A 13,898-nucleotide genomic window follows, 5' to 3' on the forward strand; every position below is an offset into this window, starting at 1 on the left:
TGCCAACCCAACAAACACGTCTGGAGACACCTGTAGAGCATCTTTATAATCACCCAGTTACGTTATGACGTTTGATAGCACACAAGGTGTTCCTACGGTATTCGGGAGTTGCATAATCTCATAGTCAGAGGAACATGTATAAGTCATGAAGAAAGCAATAGCAATAAAACTTAACGACCATTATGCTAAGCTAATGAATAGGTCTTGTCGATCACATCATTCTCTAATGATGTGATCTCGTTCATCAAATGACAACACATGTATATGTTTGGAAACTTAACCATCTTTGATTAACGAGCTAGTCTAGTAGAGGCATACTAGGGACACTCTGTTTGTCTATGTATTCACACATGTACTAAGTTTCTGGTTAATACAATTCTAGCATGAATAATAAACATTTATCATGATATAAGGAAATATAAATAAAAACTTTATTATTACCTCTAGGGCATATTTCCTTCAGTCTCCCACTTGCACTAGAGTCGATAATCTAGTTCACATCGTTATGTGATTTAACACCAATAGTTCACATCTTTATATGATTAGTTCACATCTCCATATGACTAACACCCAAAGGGTTTACTAGAGTCAATAATCTAGTTCACATCGCTATGTGATTAACACCCAAAGAGTACTAAGGTGTGATCACGTTTTGCTTGTGAGAGAAGTTTAGTCAATGGGTCTGCGACATTTAGAGCCGTATGTATTTTGCAAATTTTCTATGTCTATAATGCTCTGCACGGAGCTACTCTAGCTTATTGCTCCCACTTTCAATATGTATCCAGATTGAGACTTTAGAGTTATCCGGATCAGTGTCAAAGCTTGCATCGATGTAATTCGTTACGAGGAACTCTTTATCACCTCCATAACCGAGAAATATATCCTTAGTCTTCTAAGGATAGTTTTAACCGATGTCTAGTGATCCACTCCTGGATCAATATTGTACCCCCTTTGCCAAACTCATGGTAAGGTAGACAATAGGTTTGGTACATAGCATAGCATACTTTATAGAACCTATGGCTGAGGCATAGGGAATGACTTTCATTCTATTTCTATTTTCTGCCGTGGTCGTGTTTTAAGTCTTATTCAACTTTACACCTTGCAATACATGCAAGAACTCCTTTGACCGTTCCATTTGAACTACTTCAAAATCTTGTCAAGGTATGTACTCATTGAAAAATCTTATCAAGTGTCTTGATCTATCTTTATAGATCTTGATGCCCAATATGTAAGAAGCTTCACCGAGGTCTTTCATTGAAAAATTCTTATTCAAGTATCCTTTTATGCTATCTAGAAATTATGTATTATTTCCAATCAACAATATGTCATCCACATATAATATTAGAAATGCTACATAGCTCCCACTCACTTTCTTGTAAATACAGGCTTCTCCAAAAGTCTATATAAAACCGTATGCTTTGATCACACTATCAAAGCGTACATTCCAACTCCGAGATGCTTGCACCAGTCCATAAATGGATCACTAGAGCTTACACATTTTGTTAGCACCTTTCGGATTGACAAAACCTTCTATTTGCATCATATACAACTCTTCTTTAAGAAATCCATTAAGGAATGCAGTTTCGAAATACATTTGCCAAATTTCATAAAATGCGGCAATTGCTAACATGATTCAGACGGACTTTAAGCATAGATACGAGTGAGAAACTCTCATTGTAGTCAACACCTTGAGCTTGTTGAAAACCTTTTGCGACAATTCGAGCTTTGTAGATAGTAACAATACTATCAATGTCCGTTTTCCTCTTGAAGATCCATTTAATCTCAATGGCTCACCGATCATCAGGCAAGTCAATCAAAGTCCATACTTTGTTATCATACATGGATCCCATCTCAGATTTCATGGCCTCAAGCCATTTCGCGGAATCTGGGCTCATCATCACTTCCTCATAGTTCATAGGTTCGTCATGGTCCAGTAACATGACTTCCAGAAAGGATTACTGTACAACTCTGGTGCGGACCATACTCTGGTTGACCTACGAGGTTCAGTAATAACTTGATCTGAAGTTTCATGATCATCATTGATACGTCTCCAACGTATCTATAATTTTTGATTGCTCCATGCTATTATATTATCTATTTTGGATGTCAATGGGCTTTAGTTTACACTTTTATATCATTTTTGGGACTAACCTACTAACCGAGGCCCAGCCAAATTGCTGTTTTTTGCCTATTTTAGGGTTTCGCCGAAAAGGAATATCAAATGGAGTCCAAACGGAATGAAACCTTCGGGAACGTGATTTTCTCAACAAACGTGATCCAGGAGACTTGGAGTGGGCATCAAGAAACAACAGAGGAAGGCACGAGACAGGGGGCGTGCCTACCCCCTGGGCGCACCCTCCACCCTCATGGGCCCTTCGTTGCTCCACCGACGTACTTCTTCCTCCTATATTTATCCACGTACCCCCCAAACATCTAGGAGCACCACAAAAACCTAATACCTCCGCCGCAACCTTCTGTACCCAAGAGATCCCATCTCAGGGCCTTTTCCGGAGCTCCGCCGGAGGGGGCATTGATCACGAAGGGCCTCTACATCAACTCCATGGCCTCTCCAGTGATGTGTGAGTAGTTTACTTCAGACCTACGGGTCCATAGTTATTAGCTAGATGGCTTCTTCTCTCTCTTTGGATCTCAATACAAACTTCTCCTCGATCTTCTTGGAGATCTATTCGATGTAATCTTCTTTTGCGGTGTGTGATAATCCACAAGTATAGGGGATTGCAACAGCTTTCCAGGGTAGAGTATTCAACCCAAATTTATTGATTCGACACAGGGGAGCCAAAGAATATTCTCAAGTATTAGCAGCTGAGTTGTCAATTCAACCACACCTGGAAACTTAGTATCTGCAGCAAAGTGTTTAGTAGCAAAGTAATATGATAGTGATGGTAACGATAACAAAAGATTAACGAAAACAAAGTAATGTTTTTGGTATTTTGTAGTGATTGTAACAATAGCACGGGAAAGTAAATAAGCGTAAACCAATATATGGAAAGCTCGTAGGCATCAGATCAGTGATGGATAATTACGCCAGATGTGGTTTCATCATGTAACAGTCATAACATAGGGTGACACAGAACTAGCTCCAATTCATCAATGTAATGTAGGCATGTATTCCGAATATAGTCATACGTGCTTATGGAAAATAACTTGCATGACATCTTTTATCCTACCCTCCCGTGGCAGTGGGGTCCTAATGGAAACTAAGGGATATTAAGGCCTCCTTTTAATAGAGAACCTGAATAAAGCATTAGCACATAGTGAATACATGAACTCCTCAAACTACGGTCATCACCGGTAAGTATCCCGATTATTGTCACTTCGGGGTTAACGGATCATAACACATAATAGGTGACTATAGACTTGCAAGATAGGATCAAGAACTATCATATATTGATGAAAACATAATAAGTTCAGATCTGAAATCATGGCACTCGGGCCCTAGTGACAAGCATTAAGCATAGCAAAGTCATAGCAACATCAATCTCAGAACATAGTGGATACTAGGATCAAACCCTAACAAAACTAACTCGATTACATGATAAATCTCATCCAACCCATCACCGTCCAGCAAGCCTACGACGGAATTACTCACGCACAGTGGTGAGCATCATGAAATTGGTGAGGGAGGATGGTTGATGATGACGACGGCGACGAATCCCCCTCTCCGGAGCCCCGAACGGACTCCAGATCAGCCCTCCCGAGAGGTTTTAGGGCTTGGCGGCGGCTCCGTATTGTAAAACGCGATGAATTCTTCTCTCCTAGTTTTTTCTCCCCGAAAGCATATATATAGAGTTGGAGTTGGAGTCGGGAGGTCTCCAGGGGGCCCATGAGGTAGGGGGCGCGCCCCCCACCCTTGTGGATAGGGTGTGGGCCCCCTGGTCTTCATCTTTGGCGAGGATTTTTTATTATTTATTGTAATATATTCCATGGAGTTTCAGGTCATTCCGAGAACTTTTGTTTTCTGCACATAAAACAACATCATGGCAGTTCTGCTGAAAACATCGTCAGTCCGGATTAGTTCCATTCAAATCATACAAGTTAGAGTCGAAAACAAGGGCAAAAGTATTTGGGAAAGTAGATACGACGGAGACGTATCAACTCCCCCAAGTTTAAACCCTTGCTTGTCCTCAAGCAATTCAGTTGACAAACTGAAAGAAATAAAGAAAAACTTTTACAAACTCTGTTTGCTCTTGTTGTTGTAAATATGTCAAGCTAGCATTCAAGTTTTCAGCAAAGATTATAACTAACCATATTTGCAATAATTCTCAGGTCTCGTGGTTACCCATATCAATAGCATAATCAACTAGCAAGTCATAATAATAAATCTTGGATGACAACACTTTCTCAAAACAATCATAATATGATATAACAAGATGGTATCTCGCTAGCCCTTTCTGAGACCGCAAAACATAAATGCAGAGCACCTTTAAAGATCAAGGACTGACTAGACATTGTAATTCATGGTAAAAGAGATCCAATCATAGTCACACCCAATATAAATTAACAGTGATGAATGCAAATGATAGCTGCGCTCTCCAGCTAGTGCTTTTAATAAGAGGGTGATGACTCAACATAAAAGTAAATAGATAGGCCCTTCGCAGAGGGAAGCATGGATTTGTAGAGGTGCCAGAGCTTGGTTTTGAAACAGAGGTGAATAATATTTTGAGAGGTATAATTTCATTGTCAACATAACAACCAAGAGATGGCGATATCTTCCATGCTACACACATTATAGGCGGTTCCCAAACGGAATGGTAAAGTTTATACTCCCCCTCCACCAACAAACATCAATCCATGGCTTGCTCGAAACAACGAGTGCCTCCAACTAACAACAGTCCCAGAGGGAGTTTTGTTTTGCACTTATTTTGACTTAGTTTACATAAAGCATGGGACTGGGCATCCCGGTGACCAGCCATTTTCTCATGAGTGAGGAGCGGAGTCCACTCCTCTTGAGAATAACCCGCCTAGCGTGGAAGATACAGACAACCCTAGTTGATACATGAGCTATTTGAGCATACAAAACAGGATGATTATTTGAAGGTTTAGAGTTTGGCACATACAAATTTACTTGGAACGGCAGGTAGATACCGCATATAGGAAGGTATAGTGGACTCATCTGGAATAACTTTGGGGTTTAAGGGATTGGATGCACAAGCAGTATTGCTGCTTAGTACAGGTGAAGGCTAGCAAAAGACTAGGAAGCGACCAACTAGAGAGCGACAACAGCCATGTACATGCATTAAAATTAATAACCATTGGGTGCAAGCATGAGTAGGATATAATCCACCATGAACATAAATATCGTGAAGGCTATGTTGATTTGTTTCAACTACATGCGTGAACATGTCCCAAGTCAAGTCACTTAAATCATTCAAAGGAGGATACCACCCCATCATACCACATCATAACCATCTCAATAGCATGTTGGCACACAAGGTAAACCATTATAACTCATAGCTAATCAAGCATGGCACAAGCAACTATGATCTCTAATTAATTGTCATTGCAAACATGTTTATAAATAACAAGCTGAATCAAGAACGATGAACTCATAATATTTACAAAAACAAAAGAGGTCGAGTTCATACCAGCTTTTCTCATCTCAGTCAGTCCATCATATATCATCATAATTGCCTTTCACTTGCACGACCGAACGATGTGAATAATAATAAGAGTGCACGTGCATTGGACTAAGCTAGAATCTGCGAGCATTCAATAAAGAGGAGAAGACAAAGCAATATGGGCTCTTGGTTAAATCAACAATAAAGCATATAAGAGCCACTTCAACAATTTAATCATGGTCTTCTCCTACTGACCCCCAAAGAAAAGAAAAGAAATAAAACTATTTACACGGGAAAGCTCCCAACAAGCAAAAGAACAACAGGAAATATTTTTGGGTTTTCTTTTTAATTATTACTACAGTAAGAAAAGTAAACTACTACTAATTTTTGGTTTTTCTTAAGGTTTATCAAACACACAAGAAGAAAGCATAAAAGGAAATAAACTAGCATGGATGATACAATGAAAAAGTATGAACACCGACATCTAGCAATGAGTGTGTGTGAACATAAATGTAATGTCGGTGAGAAATACGTACTCCCCCAAGCTTAGGCTTTTGGCCTAAGTTGGTCTATGGCCACGGCTAGCCTGGCTGATATCCATAATAATAGTTGTTGGGGTCGTACTGTGATGCAGCAGCTATCGCCTCCTGAGCTGCAGTGTGGCGACGAGCGGCCTCCGCCCTCCTCTCGTACTCATCTGCCTCCTCTCTGGTAATAGTATATCCTCCTCTTGCCTGATAATCAAAGAAAGCAGGAGCAGGGAGAGTAATACGGACAGCACGGCGTCTGTCAAAGATTAGTCGGTACTGGAGAGGTGATTCGTTCCTCTCGACAAAATGGTGGTGAACCATAGCATTAAAATATAGATAGGCAGGAGGTAATTCAATATCATCTTCGCATACATCTATACCAAGAAAATTAGCTACGCGAGTTGCATAAATTCCACCAAAGAAATCTCCATTAAGTCTATTAAGATGCAACCTACGTGCAACAATGGCTCCCAAATTATATGATTTGTCTCCTAACACAGCACTCCTAAGAATACTGAGGTCAGGGACACACACGTGACATGCCTCATCTTTACCATTTATGCATCTACCTATGAAGAGAGCAAAATAATGTATAGCAAGAAAGTGGATGCTCCCTATGGTAGCTTGTGTAATATCTCTAGATTCTCCCACAGTTATATTAGCAAGAAAATCTCTAAATTCAGATTGCGAGGATCCCTTATACTACCCCATTGTGGAAGTTTGCATGCAGTGGTAAAATCCTCTAAGTCCATGGTATAAGATTTATCATAAAGATCAAACAGGACAGTTGGAGGATTACGTGAAGTGGAAAATTCAAACCTCCTCACAAAGGAACTAGTGAGGTTATGATACTGACTGCACTTCTCTTCCTCGAAGCTCACAAGATCAGTGTTACGCAAATATGCGTTGAATTCTTCTTTTATTCCCGCTCGATCCATAAAATTTTCAGAAGGCCACTCACAAGGACGCACTGGAGCGTCTCTTGGTGGCTCTTCGTCAGCATCACGCATTGCAAGCCTGGGTCCTTGCTTCTTTGAAGAACCACCTTGGAACATCTTCCTAAGCATTTTTTTTTCTTCCTCTGAAAAATTCTGAAATTTTTTAGTAACTTCAAAATAAAAGTAAACCAAACTCAATAATATTGATAGAAGCCACTCCTACAAGTGCCTAGAGCCTATATCATGCATCAAAACTACTTTTGACCATATAAATTTGACATGCAAGCTCGAGAACAGGGTCACCTAAGCAGCAAAAATTTGCAATGAATAAAGCACTAGAACAAAAACTAATTGGACCAGTGGAGGAGTCACATACCAAGGAACAATCTCCCCAAGCAGTTTTGTGAGAGGTGCTTTGAGCAAGGAGATCGAAAATAGCAGCAAAGAGGGATGGAACTCATGCTTGAGTTGGTTTTTCGTGTTTGTGGGAGGAAGAAGAAACGGATGGGTGCAGGAATAAGTGGAGGAGGGCCACCGTGGGCCCATGAGGCAGGGGGCGTGCCAAGGGGGGTAGGGCGCACCCTCCACCCTCGTGACCAGGTGGCAGCTCCCCCGCGGTAATTTTTGCACCATAAATCCTCAAATATTCCCGAAAAATCATATTAAATTGGCATGTCATTCGGAGGACTTTTATTTTCAGGACATTTTTATATTGCACGGATAAATCAGGAAACAGACAGAAAAATACTATTTTTACTTTATTTCAACTAAATAACAGAAAGTATAGAGAGGGTACAGAAGGTTGTGCTTCTAGTTTCATCCATCTCATGCTCGTCAAAAGGAATCCACTAACAAGGTTGATGAGGTCTTGTTAACAAACTCATTCCGATTAACATTAAACTGGGGAAATTTCGAATAACACTAGGTTACCTCAACGGGGATATGCACATCCCCAATAATAAGTATATCATATTTCTTCTTGACAGTATGAAGAGGAAATTCAAAACCTCCAAATATAATCGATGGAATTTTTCCGATAGAATTGATACTATGAACTTGAGGTTGTTTCCTCGGAAAGTGTACCGTATGCTCATTACCATTAACATAAAAAGTGACATTGCCTTTGTTGCAATCAATAACAGCCCCTGCAGTATTAAGAAAAGGTCTTCCAAGAATAATAGACATACTATCGTCCTCGGGAATATCAAGAATAATAAAGTCCGTTAAAATAGAAATGTTTGCAACGACAATAGGCACATCCTCACAAATACCGACAGGTATAGCAGTTGATTTATCGGCCATTTGCAAAGATATTTCAGTAGGTGTCAACTTATTCAAGTCAAGTCTACGATATAAAGAGAGAGGCATAACACTAACACCAACTCCAAGATCACATAAAGCAGTTTTAACATAGTTTCTTTTAATGGAGCATGGTATAGTAGGTACTCATGGATCTCCAAGTTTCTTTGGTATTCCACCCTTAAAAGTATAATTAGCAAGCATGGTGGAAATTTCAGCTTCTGGTATCTTTCTTTTATTTGTAACAATATCTTTCATGTACTTAGCATAAGGATTCATTTTGAGCATATCAGTCAATCGCATACGCAAAAAGATAGGTCTAATCATTTTAGCAAAGCGCTCAAAATCCTCATCATCCTTTTTCTTGGATGGTTTGGGAGGAAAAGGCATGGGTTTCTGAACCCAAGGCTCTCTTTCTTTACCATGTTTCCTAGCAACAAAGTCTCTCTTATCATAACGTTGATTCTTTGATTGTGGGTTATCAAGATCAACAGCAGGTTCAATTTCTACATCATTATCATTACTAGGTTGAGCATCATTATGAACATCATCATTAACATTTTCATTAGGTTCATGTTCATTGCCAGATTGTGTTTCAGCATCAGACATAGATATACCATTTGGATTATGAGGTGGTTCAGCAATAGGTTCACTAGAAGTTTGGACAGTTCTATCATTTTTCTTTTTCTTCCTTTTAGAAGAACTAGGTGCATCAATATTATTTCTCTGAGAATCTTGCTCAATTCTCTTAGGGTGGCCTTAAGGATACAAAGGTTTCTGAGTCATTCTACCAGATCTAGTAGCCACTTTAACAGCATAATTATTTTTCTTACTATTCATCTCATTGAGAAATTCCTTTTGAGCTTTAAGTACTTGTTCTACTTGAGTGGTAACCATAGAAGCATGTTTGCTAACAAGTTTAAGTTCACCTCTAATATTAGCCATATAATCACCCAAATATTTAATCATATCAGCATCTTGTTTTAATTGTCTACCAAAATAAGCATTGAAGTCTTCTTGCTTAAACATAAAATTATCAAACTCATCCAAGCATTGACTAGCAATTTTAGCAGGAGGGATTTCAGCTTTATCATATCTATAGAGAGAATTTACCTTTACTACCTGTGTCGGGTTATCGAGGTCTAGAGGTTCTTCAATAAATAAAGGATTAAGATCATATGTTTCTTCAATAGGCGGTAAATTAAGACCATGTATTTCTTCAATAGGAGGTAAATTCTTAACATCTTCAGCTTTAATACCTTTTTCTTTCATAGATTTCTTTGCCTCTTGCATATCTTTGGGACTGAGAAATAGAACACCTCTCTTCTTCGGAGTTGGTTTAGGACTAGGATCATTAATTGGAGCAGGAGCTGGCTCAGGAGGTGCCCAATTATTTTCATTTGTCAACATATTATTCAATAAGATTTCAGCTTCATCCGGTGTTCTTTCCCTAAAAAGAGAAGCGGCACAACTATCCAGGTAATCTCTGGAAGCATCGGTTAGTCCATTATAAAAGATATCAAGTATTTCATTTTTCTTAAGAGGATGATCAGGCAAAGCATTAAGTAACTTGAGAAGCCTCCCCCAAGCTTGTGGGAGACTCTCTTCTTTAATTTGCACAAAGTTGTATATTTCCTTTAAAGCAGCTTGTTTCTTATGAGCAGGGAAATATTTAGCAAAGAAGTAGTAAATCATATACTGGGGACTACGCACACAACCAGGATCAAGAGAATTAAACCATATCTTAGCATCACCCTTTAATGAGAACGAAAATATTTTAAGGATATAAAAGTAGAGAGATCTCTCATCATTAGTGAACAGGGTGGCTATATCATTTAATTTAGTAAGATGTGCCACAACAGTTTCAGATTCATAGCCATGAAAAGGATCAGATTCAACTAAAGTAATTATATCAGGATCAATAGAGAATTCATAATCCTTATCAATAACACAGATAGGTGAAGTAGCAAAAGCAGGGTCAGGTTTCATCCTAGCATTTAGAGATTGCTTATTCCATTTAGCTAATAACCTTTTGAGTTCATATCTATCTTTGCAAGCTAAAATAGCTAAAGAAGCTTCTTGATCAAATAAATAACCCTCAGGAATAACAAGTGATTCTTCATCATCACATTCATCATCATAATCAGATTCAATATTTTCAATCTCTCTAGCCCTAGCAAGTCATTCCTCGAGAAAATCACCAAGGGGCACAGTAGTATCAAGCATAGAAGTAGTTTCATCATAAGTATCATGTATAGAAGAAGTAGCATCATCAATAACATGCGACATATCAGTACGAATAGCAGAAGCAGGTTTAGGTGTCGCAAGCTTACTCCTAACAGAAGGTGAATCAAGTGCAGAGCTAGATGGCAGTTCCTTACCTCCCCTCGTAGTTGAGGGATAAATTGTTGTCTTAGCGTCTTTCAAATTCTTCATAGTGTCCAGCAGATATAAATCCCAAGTGACTCAAAGAATAGAGATATGCTCCCCGGCAATGGTGCCATAAATTAGTCTTGATAACCCACAAGTATAGAGGATCGAAACAGCTTTCGAGGGTAGAGTATTCAACCCAAATTTATTGATTCGACACAAGGGGAGCCAAAGAATATTCTCAAGTATTAGCAGCTGAGTTGTCAATTCAACCACACCTGGAAACTTAGTATCTGCAGCAAAGTGTTTAGTAGCAAAGTAATATGATAGTGATGGTAACGGTAACAAAAGAGTAACGAAAGCAAAGTAATGTTTTTGGTATTTTGTAGTGATTGTAACAATAGCACGGGAAAGTAAATAAGCGTAAACCAATATATGGAAAGCTCGTAGGCATCGGATCAGTGATGGATAATTACGCCAGATGTGGTTTCATCATGTAACAGTCATAACATAGGGTGACACAGAACTAGCTCCAATTCATCAATGTAATGTAGGCATGTATTCCGAATATAGTCATACGTGCTTATGGAAAAGAACTTGCATGACATGTTTTGTCCTACCCTCCCGTGGCAGCGGGGTCCTAATGGAAACTAAGGGATATTAAGGCCTCCTTTTAATAGAGAACCAGAACAAAGCATTAGCACATAGTGAATACATGAACTCCTCAAACTACGGTCATCACCGATAAGTATCCCGATTATTGTCACTTCGGGTTAACGGATCATAACACATAATAGGTGACTATAGACTTGCAAGATAGGATCAAGAACTCTCATATATTGATGAAAACATAATAGGTTCAGATCTGAAATCATGGCACTCAGGCCCTAGTGACAAGCATTAAGCATCGCAAAGTCATAGCAACATCAATCTCAGAACATACTGGATATTAGGGATCAAACCCTAACAAAACTAACTCGATTACATGATAAATCTCATCCAACTCATCACCGTCCAGCAAGCCTACGATGGAATTACTCATGCACGGCGGTGAGCATCATGAAATTGGTGATGGAGGATGGTTGATGACGACGACGGCGACGAATCCCCCTCTCCGGAGCCCCGAACGGACTCCAGATCAACCCTCCCGAGAGGTTTTAGGGCTTGGCGGCGGCTCCGTATCGTAAAACGCGATGAATTCTTCTCTCCTATTTTTTCTCCCCGAAAGCAGATATATAGAGTTGATGTTGGAGTCGGGAGGTCTCCAGGGGGCCCATGAGGTAGGGGGCGCGCCCTCGGGGAGCGCGCCCCCACCCTCGTGGACAGGGTGTGGGCCCCCTAGTCTTCATCTTTGGCGAGGATTTTTTATTATTTATTGTAAGATATTCCATGGAGTTTCAGGTCATTCCGAGAACTTTTGTTTTCTGCACATAAAACAACATCATGGCAGTTTTGCTGAAAACAGCATCAGTCCGGGTTAGTTCCATTCAAATCATACAAGTTAGAGTCCAAAACAAGGGCAAAAGTGTTTGGAAAAGTAGATACGACGGAGATGTATGAGTGTGTTTGTCAAGATCCGATGAATTGTGGGTTTATGATCCAGATTATCTATGAACAATATTTGATTCTCCTCTAAATTCTTTTATGTATGATTGGTTTATCTTTGCAATTCTCTTCGAATTATCAGTTTGGTTTGGCCTACTAGATTGATCTTTCTTGCAATGGGAGAAGTGCTTAGCTTTGGGTTCAATCTTGCGGTGCTCGATCCCAGTGACAGAAAGGGAACCGACATGTATTGTATTGTTGCCATCGAGGATAAAAAGATGGGGTTTATATCATATTGCATGAGTTTATCCCTCTACATCATGTCATCTTCCTTAAAGCATTACTCTACTCTTATGAACTTAATACTCTAGATGCATGCTGGATAGCGGTCAATGTGTGGAGTAATAGTAGTAGATGCAGAATCGTTTTGTTCTACTTGTCTCGAATGTGATGCCTATATACATGATCATACCTAGATATTCTCATAACTATGCTCAATTCTATCAATTGCTCGACAGTAATTCGTTTACCCACCGTAATACTTATGCTCTTGAGAGAAGCCACTAGTGAAACATATGGCCCCCGGGTCTATCTTTCATCATATTAATCTTCCAACACTTAGTTATTTCCTTTGCCGTTTATTTTACATTGCATCTTTATTTCTCTTTATCATAAAAATACCAAAAATATTATCTTTTCATATCTATCAGATCTCACTCTCGTAAGTGACCGTGAAGGGCTTGACAACCCCTTTATCGCATTGGTTGCGAGGTTCCTATTTGTTTGTGTAGGTGTGTGGGACTTGAGCGTGATCTCCTACTGGATTGATACCTTGGTTCTCAAAAACTGAGGGAAATACTTACGCTACTTTGCTGCATCACCCTTTCCTCTTCAAGGGAAAACCAACGCAGTGCTCAAGAGGTAGTGAGGGAGTCCTAGATTAGGGGGTCTCCGGACAGCCAGACTATATCCATTGGACGGACTGTTGGACTATGAAGATACAAGATTGAAGACTTCGTCTCGTGTCCGAATAGGACTCTACTTGGCGTGGAAGGCAAGCTAGGCAATACGGATATGTATATCTCCTCCTTTGTAACCGACCTTGTGTAACCCTAGCCTCCTCCGGTGTCTATATAAACCGGAGGGTTTTAGTCCGTAGGACAATATACAATCATACCATAGGCTAGCTTCTAGGGTTTAGCCTCTCCAATCTCGTGGTAGATCAACTCTTGTAATACTCATATCATCAAGAATAAATCAAGCAGGACGTAGGGTTTTACCTCCATCAAGAGGGCCCGAACCTGGGTAAAACATCGTGTCCCCTGCCTCCTGTTACCATCCGCCTTAGACGCACAATTCGGGACCCCCTACCCGAGATCCGCCGGTTTTGACACAGACATTGGTGCTTTCATTGAGAGTTCCTCTGTGTCGTCGCCGTTAGGCTTGATGGCTCCTACGATCATCGATAGCGATGCAATCCAGGGTGAGACTTTTCTCCCTAGACAGATCTTTGTGTTCGGCGGCTTCGCACTGCGGGCCAACTCGCTTGGCCATCTGGAGGAGATCGAAAGTTACGCCCCTGGCCACCAGGTCAGGTTTGGAAGCTTAAACTACACGGCCGACATCCGCGGAGACTT

Source organism: Triticum dicoccoides, chromosome 7A (assembly GCF_002162155.2).
Source record: "Triticum dicoccoides isolate Atlit2015 ecotype Zavitan chromosome 7A, WEW_v2.0, whole genome shotgun sequence".
NCBI classification, from domain to species: Eukaryota; Viridiplantae; Streptophyta; class Magnoliopsida; order Poales; family Poaceae; genus Triticum; species Triticum dicoccoides.